This window comes from Apodemus sylvaticus, chromosome 12 (assembly GCF_947179515.1).
Source record: "Apodemus sylvaticus chromosome 12, mApoSyl1.1, whole genome shotgun sequence".
Classification (NCBI taxonomy): Eukaryota; Metazoa; Chordata; class Mammalia; order Rodentia; family Muridae; genus Apodemus; species Apodemus sylvaticus.
In genome coordinates this window covers 97,768,205-97,778,557 of record NC_067483.1, presented here as the reverse complement: position 1 = coordinate 97,778,557, position 10,353 = coordinate 97,768,205, and the positions used below count along the sequence as shown (strand labels likewise).

Here is a 10,353-nt window from a genome sequence, read left to right as displayed (position 1 = left end):
CGGTGCCTGAGGCAAAGCCAAGGCTGGCGACGAATCGCTTCCAGCCTGCTCCTTATTCCTCTAGGGCAGGGCATTCCCTCCCCTAGCCCTTTGTTCGTTTCTGTCCACTTCTCGCATCAAGCTGTCGTATGACAAGCCCCCCACCCGTCACCAATAACCCTTCATCCCCGTGGGGCTGTGTTTTTCTTTGAGGTCACTTTGTTGCGTGTAAGTCTTTCCTATGAATGTTTACGAGTGTGTCGATCCTGTGCCATTTTATGGTAAAGTCTGTGGGGGTGTTCTTTTTTGTTCTGGTGGGGAGAAAGCTTTATTATTATTTTTTAAATTACCTTTTCTGACAGTCCTCCTGGCTCCCAACTTCTTTGGAGGGACTCGCTGGTGTTTACTTTGAAAACTGTTGGTTAAACAAACATCACTCGGAGGCTTCTGTGCAGTGGGGTTCCCAAGAGAGAGCCGCCACAGCTGCTACTTGCCACTGATCTGGTGGTATTTCACTTTCTCCCCCGCCACTCAGAACAAATCCAGGTTGGGTTAGGCGACACGCTGGGCACAGGGGAGGAGAGGGAGAGGCCAGCCCCGAATCCGCCTCTAGGCAACACGCAGCTGGCCGGTCTGCTCCCGCTACCACAGCGACCTCCCTCTCTTCCCCTCCTCAGGTGGGTGGGTGGTGGTGGGTGGCTGGGCTGGCGGGCGGGCGGAGGCCGCCTCGGTTCTCCAGGGCAAACTCCCGCGTTTGCCTCTTCATTGGATCTGCTTGAGGCCCCCCACCCCTCAGCATCTCTTAGGCACTGGTGCCTGCTGTTTGTAAGGTTTCAGATGACCTACAAGCAGTGTCTTGCCTTCCTGGCTCCCACCACCTAAGGGTTTTAAGAAAGAACAGGAGGAAAAGTCAAGGTGTGTTTAGCCCGGAGTCCGATGCACAGCCGCCTTTCGCTAACAACACTCTAATCGCTCTTCAGATAAACCACTAGTGCAACCTGCAGGAGCAAGGCTTGTCTCAAGACGCATCAGAACTTGTGCTCACTTTAAATGACTAGGTCGGTGCTAGCGAGGATGGGCAAAAGAGTGGCTTGAAGGAGCTTGGCCCCTGACTTCACAGATGAAGCCAGCATTTAGGACACTTCTGGTCTCCCCGCTGGCTAACTGGTCGATTTTTCCCTATCAGAAAACAAACCGCGAGCCTGCAGAGAGGGGCCCTGGGCCTCAAGCCTTGCTTTAGTGCGGCTTGGAACCCAGGAGAGCTCCGAAGCCCAGGCCAGCCAGGACGCCGGGAGCTTGGCTCACGCGTGGCCTGGACAGTTAAGGAGCAAGACAGAACTCACAGCTTTCAGAGCCCCGGGTCGCCACCCCGGTTCACACGCCCCGCGTGGCCAGAGCTCAGTCTTCAATGCGCAGCTCCTGTGCCCCGGTGCGGGCTGCGCACTGCTGCAGCTGAGCGTGACAAGGCGAGAGCCTCAGAGGCGCGGGCTGTCCTTGGGGAGTTTGTCTGTCCCGCGGTTACCACATCTTTGAGTAAGGCCTACTTTGTCTCTCTACTAGATAGATAGAGAGCTTATTTGAGGGCACTCAGGAAACTTTTCCCGACGCCAGATCCCAATCATGTCTTGTGCAAAATGCGCGCCTGAACGCTAAGTGCAACTAACATCAACTACAACAGAATGGACTCTCTCTGTCTACCCTTGCTTCTTTTCTTCCCCTTCAACCTCCTTTCTTCCCGTCCCCTTCCTTTTAGCTGTCGAACTGAAGCTAGCTTACAAATGCAAACAGATTCTTGAAGAGAAAAATAAAGGGTCGAAAAAATTCTCAGAATCCCAAATTGCACCCTCTTCAGTACATCCGTGTACCTCAAAGGTATCCAACCCATATTTCACCCCATCTAACGGGCACCTGAGTAGATAATTTCACTTCCCGGCCCCTGAATAGAACGTTTGCAGCAGGAGTCCAGCATCGGAGGTGCGGGTAGTGTACTGAGCAAGCGCTGTGCAGTGCGGTTTGCAGACCCGAGCTGGGGAAGGTCTCCAGGCAGTCAAGGAGATGGGGAACGCTTAGGTGAGCCTCTTTTTTTTTTCCCTGCACACCCACCTGACTGGCTTGATTTTTCTCTCTCTCTCTCCCTCTTCCCCTCTGTCCTTTTCAATATTTGAATTCCGTGCCTGCCAAAAGTTTCCCACAGGGTGCACACTTCAGACACACACACCGACACCGTTGTCCGACTCACAGGGGACTAACATCCTCTCCCATTCTGATGAATCAGAGAAGGTCCTAGAAACGAGTGTGCAGGCAGACGATGGCGGCGGGTCTGCCAGTGTACTCACATCTCATAAATACGCTGTCACAACATGTTTCAACCTTTGATCTGATTGAATTGGAGGGACTCGGAAAAATTCTTGTCCCCACACCACCTTTTGTAGAAGTCTCTAATCTCCTAGGTATGAACATATAAAGTGCCTTTCAGCTCTTGTGAGACTCAGGTTTTATGGAGTGTTTATGTCCACGATGCCTCTTTAGTAAGCACTACTGTTAACTGTGCCCAGGGAGAGGACCATTCAAGCTGAGACTGGAGACTCTTCAGCATCTGTCACAGAAAGCCACGGCCCTCTTTAAGAGCCACGTTATCTGAAGAAATCTTGTTGCTATTTTTCACCCAAGATGTCAAACCAATGTGCATTATATGTGGCTTTAAATATTAGAGTCCGAGATGTCTTGCCCAATAAACTTTTAAATTTGTCATGCAGACTTCGAAATTGTGTCAATCGTATATCGAACTAATTTCTTTGGCCATGTTGGGGTGCGTGAACTGGAGAAGGGCGACTGAGAAATGATGTTTGTAGCGTATGTGGCCACTATGTCTACAATTGAAATAATTTTTAAAGGTAACCGCGGAGGGTAGGTGGTGTGGTGAATAGTCTTCCTATAAATTCTTAGGTCGGATTGACTGGGACTCAGCCAGTGCGGGTAGAGCTTTTAATATCAGACTTAGCGGCCCCAGTGTGAAGTCTCTGGCACCTATTTTATTTTTTAAATCCTAAGCCTACCTGTGTTTGCTCATCCTCTTTAAAAGGAAGCTAGAATGACAGGTCCTATTGATACTATCTATGATCGTTTCCAAAGCGGAACGATTTGCGCCCCCCCCCCCACGACATTCTGCCCTTTATGCCACCCCGACCCTTAAAACCTCCACTTTTTATCCCGTATACTTTTCCGAGCCTTCCTCCATCCCTGTCTGAGGAGCGCTCCCGGCCGCTGGGAGAACTCCATCATCTGTGTCAGTAAAATGGAAAAAAAAGACCTGCGTCCTGTAAGAGCAAGTGTGAGCCGGGCGCCGCGGCGCACAACGCCCGCAGATGGCTCGCGGCGGCCGGGGCGCGGCGATCCAGGCGCCCCAAGCAGTGGCAGGGCGGGGTGGGGGCCGGGGCGGGGGAGCGCAGGGCCCCCTCTCCTCCTCTCCCCCCAGCCCCTCACCCCCACCCCTTTTATATATATGTATATTTTTTCCTCACAAGTTCTCTTGCCTCGCTATCCCCCCTTGAATCCGAAGGCGCCTCGCGATTGGGTGCTGGGGCCGGGTACGTCAGTGGGACTGTGACGTGCAGTCTTCCTGTTTCCTTCAGCTGTGTCTTAAAGTAAATCTTGTTGTGGAGCGGAGCCCTCAGCTGAGAGAGCGCTGGGAAAGCGACGGCCACTGCAGCCGGGGAAGCCGCGCAGCGCACACAATCCTCTCCGCCGCGCCCGCCCGCCCGCTGCGCCTCGGGCCACCGCTCCGCGCTCCGGCCCTCGCTGCCTCCTCCGCTCTCTCCCCTTCGTTCCCCGGGCTCCCGGCTCTGCCCTGCGCGCCTCTCCCCTCCTCTCCCTCCTTTCTCCCCTCGCCTTTCAGCACTCGCCCAGATCCCTCGCTCCGCACAGACTCACCGAGCCCTGGGCCAATTATCACCAGTAAGACATCACCGCGTGCGCGCGTGGGTTTCTTCTCTGCCCGCAAGAGAGAGGAAGAGAGGGGGAGAGAGAGAGAGAAAAGAAAGAGAGAGAAAGAGAGAGTGGCTGCGCCCCGCTGCTGCCCGCACCGCGTAAGTATCTTCACCCGCTTGCTGTCCCCTCCCCTTTTCCAGAATCGCTCGCACTGGCTCGTTCTTGAATGGGAAAGAGAGAGAAGAGCCTCCCGTTACTCACACCGTGTAAACATTCTTTTTCCAAGGGGAAAAATGGTGTTATTTACATGAATCGTAATCAAATAGCCTCTAAAAACAGTTTTCTAAACCGGAGGCTCAGTGGAACTCCGAGCTCCGCTCCTCCCGTTAACGAAGAGTAAGTGAGCTGCTTGGCTTTTCTTTCTTTCTCGCGCCTGCCGGTGACTGGGGTGATGGTGGCGATGGGGGGAGGCTGGGGTTGCTGGACTTGTCGCTGATCTTGTCACCTTTTGTGTACTGTGTCTGGGATGCGCTGAGGCTCTGGCTTTCTTTAATTCTGTATTAATTTTATTTATTTATTTATTTTTCTTGCACTCTTTTCAGAGGAGGGGGCCGAGTTGATTGTGGTTCTTCTAGATTTTTTTTTTCTTGCTATCTTCCCAGCTTCTTCTTTCTCTTCTCCTGGAGTTGAAACTCCAGGGCCGGTCCCCGAGTCCTTCTCCCTTTGTCTTGTTTATTCTAGCTGCCTTTCTTCCCGGCTTTCCCTATTTGCTTGGTGTTTGCATACCTTTCACTTCTCCTTTTTAACCCGGGACAGAGGGCCGGCCGTGGGCAAGAGGGCGGGGAGGAGGGGGCGCCCGGTGACTTTCCTCTGTGTGTTCAGAGCTGATCTCCCAGCTCTGCAACCGAGGAGAGACGAGTTGGGGAACCGTCCGGTCCGGAGGAGCGCGGTGCCCCTCCACCCAGTCTGCTCGTCCTGCTCCAGGAAGCACTGAGTAGGGGGAGTTTGCCCGAGAGCCTCAGGGGTCGCTGTGGGGCGACCTGGACGCCGCACCGCGGAGGGCCGGCCCCAGTCGGGGTGTGCTTGGGCCGCCCATAGGCGAGAAGAAGCTCCCAGCCATTACTGGCACGCTTGGGTGGTGGGCAGCTGCGCCCGGCCTCGCTGAGTGGTGCTACTCTGTTGTCCCAGTTCCTAGGACTGGGAAGGAAGGAGAAGAGCCCAGCAGAGTGGAGAGGTGAGAGTGATTGTTGCTGAGAAGAACGGCGAGGAGGGCGGGAGGAAGGGGGGAGCTGCTATCTTGCCTGAACAGACAGGGAGAGAGACGGGGGAGGGGGACAGCAGACCTCACCCGAAGTCCAGCTGAGCAAGTTGTGGTTGCCTTTGCGGTGTCGGCCCGGTTAGTCCTGCTAAACTGAGTGCTTGTGCAGCGAGCGATGGGGTCGGGGAGAGCAGTGAGACTCACTCGGGCTCTCCCGCTCCTGCCCAGCTTCTTGGGAAGTTGAGTCCTCCGGCGGCTCAGGGCAGAGGCAGGAGGAGGGGCTGGGAGACAGTCTTAAGTAGCCCAAGGTTGCTGGTTAGAGTGCGAAACTGCTGTTCTTGGCAGCCTGGAGCCCCTTTTCGCCTCGGGGAAGGCTGGAACCGCACCTGCTTGCTTCTATTTTTCCTAGAAGATCTGTGTCGTCTCCTTAAGCTAATGAAAACAGAGCAAGCCCAGAGTGGCCTCCTCTCTCAGAGTCCTCCTCTTGTTCTGGTCTTCTAAGCTCTCCCGCATTTTACCACCCCCTCCCCGTGCCCCTCTTAAAAAGAAATCATTTCCTCTCCTAAACCAGTCAGGCAAAAGTCTGTTACCAGAATGTACATGGGCAGGGCTGGACAGGTGTGTTGTGTCAAGAAAGACAGGTGCAAGTTTCCTGGGGTCTGTTTCTGTACAGCTCCAGACCACAGGCTTCAGGGATGAAGAGGTTCGCGGATTTATGGTGGTTCTCCTTAACAGGATTGTTAGGCTAATGGGAATCAGGCTGTTGGCTGAGCCCCTGCCGCGAGAGGGTTTTTTTTGGGGGGGGGGGGCAGTAGTTTGTATTTGTGTATTTGTCTTAAGGATGTTGGCAGGTGACTGCTGAGGTCATATCTCAGGCTTCTGTCTGCCAGCCTGCCAAAAGCACCCCCCCCCCCCCCACTTCAGGGCAGCAGGTGGAGGGAGTTGACTTTCTCTTTGCTTCCCTCCAGTTTATGCCTCTCTGGCAAGTCAGTGCTTAGAAGGGGGGGGGGGGATCGCCTGTGTGTGTGTGTGTGTGTGTGTGTGTGTGTGTGTGTGTGTGTGTGTGTTGGACAGCAATAGGTAGTTTGTAACTGCCTAAAATACCAAAGCCAGTTCACAACTGTGACTGCTATTAAAGCTTGTCTTTGTAGTGTGATTTCTCTCCAGCCCCAAAAGAATACGTGTGTGCCTAAACTCTTTCAAGCCCTGTGTTAAATACTCTCCTAAAGTGAACCGTGCCTGCCATTGTATCAGACATGTGCCAGGTGTCCTAGATAGGACTTTGATGGAGAGGGAGAATTTAAGTCTGTGAGAGGGAGCTGGGCTTTTGCTATTTGATGGAAGATCTGGGCAGCCAGTTCTATGAAGAGTTTCTTGCAAGAACTTCTGAGTGTTTTCAGAATGAAACAGGCTGCTTGCGGTGAGAAAGAAGAAAGTCTGCTTTTGTGCAAGAGAGATGTTGGGAGTTCTATGTATGTCTGTCTAGGTTCTCAAAACTTAGCTTTCTGAGGCTTGTGAGTTGTGTGGGAATAGGTCAGATGGTAAACATTCTTGTGGGTTAGTTTTGTTATTTGGGGGTTGTCTTTGTTTCCACGAAGATGAAAGATACGTGTCACTCTTCTAACTTAAACGCTAGCCACTCCCCTTCTAGCAGTTTCTTTGTATGCTTTTGAAGATTTTAAAAATCAAAACGTTACCTATGGCTATGTTCACATACCTTATTTTTAATAGGTATTAGCCATGCTTGGCACTTATTGATATTTTATGTGCCCGTTCTGCAGAATAATTCTACTTACTTTAGTCATCACTTTGTGGGAGAAAATCTTGCATATGCAACATGAATCTTTGCCCTGCGTGTGCTCATGGCTAGCTTGGTGCCTTTGCAAGCAGGTTGTGCTAGCTGGAAGCCTGAGATGACTGACTTTGTAAGTTACAAGGGCCTTCTTAATTACCTAACTTTTACCATCTTTCCCTGTATCATTTCAAGTATGGTTTCAGCTACATACTATCAGTGCTATCAATATAAGGTTTACTACTTAGAAATTTTAAAGAAATTTTCAAATGTTGTCAATTTATAGTATGAAAACAGTATGCATGGCAATATGTTGTCACAGGTTTTAAGGACAGAATTTGTGTAAATTGGAAGGGACGACATACAAGAAACTTCTTCAGTATGATTTCCTAGTTCATCCCATGCTTCAAAAGATAATTCTGACTATTTTGGTTTTTCTGCAAAAAGAAAAAAAGCGTGAGTGTATTTTTAAGATTATTTCTCACACTCTTTTATTTGCTCAATTTGATGAATTTCAACTTTTAAGTAAGTGGAAATCAATATGTTAGGCAGATCTCAAAAAATGTTCTGTGTTCATTTCTCAAGTTAAAAATGAATGGAATTTTAGATAAGATGACGACTAGCAAGTGAGATGGTTATGGTTTAAAAACCTCTTCTTGTAAAAGGAAATTTAATTTTTTTCCTTTGTCAATAAGATCACCACTTGTTAAAGCGTTAACTTGTGCCAAGTAGGTTCTTCAAAAGGCCAAAGGCTTCCTCCACCTTGCAGAATGCAGAAATTGCTCTAAGTCAAAAGTTGCTACTTAGCAGAAATGCAGGGAGGAGACAGTTAGTGTGTGTGTGTGTGTGTGTGTGTGTGTGTGTGTGTGTGAATCAAAACTTCTGATTTTCCCCTGTTGAATTTAGGCTGAATGACTTAAACTATTGCTGATTCTATTTTGCTTGAAACTACATGACTAGCTTAAATCATTAGAAACCCCTTTTAAGGTGACTTTGTAAAAGAAATAAAATCTAAATCATTTCTTCAAATAATTTTATCAACCTGGACAGATAACTGAGTGACTCTAGCGGGAAGCCATGCCAGCCTTACACTCCCCATGCCTCATAAAAGATTTCTCTGAACTATCTGGATAATTACCATAATGAAACACTTCTTTGTCTAGAATCTGGGCTCCAGATAGATGTAGTAAAAGTTACACACCCCCTACCCAAAATAAGTTCTTTATTAGAGTCGAGCCCTGCACCACTTCACTTCGTATTGTTCTGTTTCTTTGAAAAATTCTTTACTGAAAACTGTTTTGTTTAGGGTTTTTTGTTTTTGTTTTTTGTTTTTGTTTTTTACAACATGAAGTCAAAAGCACCCTCTGTGTGGATCCTCTTTGTGAAGCAGAACATGGGTTCTGAGGAGGAATCTTTTCGGAGCAGTCAGGTCTGACTTGCTCTTGTCTTGTCTTGCTTTTCTGCCACCCCCTCCCCACCGTGGCATCTGCTGCTTTATGCTGTCTATTATACAAGGGTTTCAGAGTGTGTGTGTGTGTTTGTGTGTGTAAGCTGCGTACCAATTGATGCAACACATGTTTAATAATTTAACATTTTAACATTATTTCCACCTGAATTTAGGAGGGCTTTATAAGACACAGGCATTTCGGCAGTGATCATTTGGGTCCAGAGTCTATTATCACTATTTTTCCATCTTCTTTATAATGTTTCTCAGCAAGGCTGGCCCAGCAGCTTTATATTGCCTGCTTAAACCCTACACTGATATTAAAGTGAAAAACATTATAAGAATCCATAGTAATTGGAGTTGGCCAACCACAGCTTAGTGCACATGCTAAGAGATGTTGCATTGTTGGATAGCTTAGTGGGTTGACACTGTGGGTGACTAAATCCTTATGGAGCATCCTGGAAACTATGGGTTGGAAATTATGGGAACCCTTGGAAAACGTTCTCGCCTGTTTTCCTTTTACCGTGGCCACTTGATAGTGCATTTTGATGTGGAAAAATCATTTTTATACATTGTTTAATGAAATACAATATGATACTAGGTCAACCAGCTATTATTATTTAATCTTACCTATAATGTCCCTGTTGTGCCTGGTCATCTCCTTTTATTTCTAAGTTTAAATCATAAAGCTATTTGGAGAAATAAATTAATGTATATCTTTCAAAATAATGTCCTGTCCTGCTGGATAAAATAATTTTCCCCACTTATTTTGTTCTTTATATTTGTTGTTTATATCTATCTCAGCTGGATTTTTTTTTTACAAGAAGACCTAAAGTATTGGTATTCTTCTTGCCCAAAATAGAAATAAATTACTATTTAACTTTTAAATGACATCTAATTAATATTTTTTTGAAATCAGTTTAGTTGGGAGAATTTGGAGGGAGTTACAACATATTGGTTGTCAATGGATCTGGTGTGTATGTTTAATTAATATTTATTCTCCGGTGAAGATATAGAGTGGGATCATCCTGCCTTAGGAAGAGCCAGCCTCCTCTTGGCTCTGGTTTAAGGCAGGGATGCAGCTGTTGATACCTAGGCAACATTAGAGGAAGTGCAGTTGACTAGAGGTGAATGGCAGCTGGGAGAGGAAGGATGCCTGGGATGACCTTGTGCTAGTCAACACACTGGCATGTCCTCCGGGATCCTCTGCTCCAGAGGTGCTCTCCAGAGTCCAAGGCAGGCAGGAGAGAGGAACCATCTGTGCGGCAAGGTGAACAGAAGGGAAAAGACTCAGCGAGGAGTTTCTTCCAGTCTTTACTGGAGGTCTGTGTGCTTTACAGGGGACATTGAAGGGGAAAATAGATTGACACACACATACAAATGATGTAAAAATGTTGAAATGGTGGCAGGAAGTCCTGGTTTGGAAAGCTGCTGTATGCACAACAGAATATTCCTGGGAAACTGTCCCTTTGCTCCTGGTCTTACTCTGACCACACAGCTGCGCCTGTGTTACCTATCAGACAAAATGTGATGCCAGAAAAATATGTCTTGCTGTATTTTGTCACCTCCAAACCAGTTGAATTGTTAGTGGGAGAGGAGTCTTGGTTGTTCTGAACTTCACATTGAACTTAAAGGCGTTGAGATCCCTCATTCAACCAAAGTTCAGGATATTTTTGTCTTGAACTGTTTCGCCCTCAGACATACAAATATCTCTAGAAAGGAGTAACATCTTGCCTTCAGGATACCCCAAAATTGTTTTTTTTTAAAACATTTTTTTTGTCATCAGAAGAAAACACCAAGAGTAAACACAGCATGGTGAAACAATTATCATGAAAAAAACAAAAACAAAAGCAAAAATATACCAACATCTTGTCACCATGTAAGCATGGAATATTTTCTTGATTTTTACAGGTTATTTCATGCTGAAATTATGCCTGTTTGCATGGATAGTCA

General features: G+C 47.9%; 1 protein-coding gene across 1 annotated transcript in view; it reads left to right on the top strand.

The window, feature by feature from the left end:
- The first annotated feature begins 3,654 nt into the window (after window positions 1–3,654).
- The window catches only part of Prox1 (prospero homeobox 1), a 47,713-nt gene continuing 41,014 nt past the window's right edge, over window positions 3,655–10,353 (top strand). Inside the window, exon 1 of the mRNA XM_052200533.1 lies at window positions 3,655–4,064. The gene's annotated coding sequence lies outside the window, so the exon portion shown is untranslated. The remainder of the gene's footprint in view (window positions 4,065–10,353) is intronic.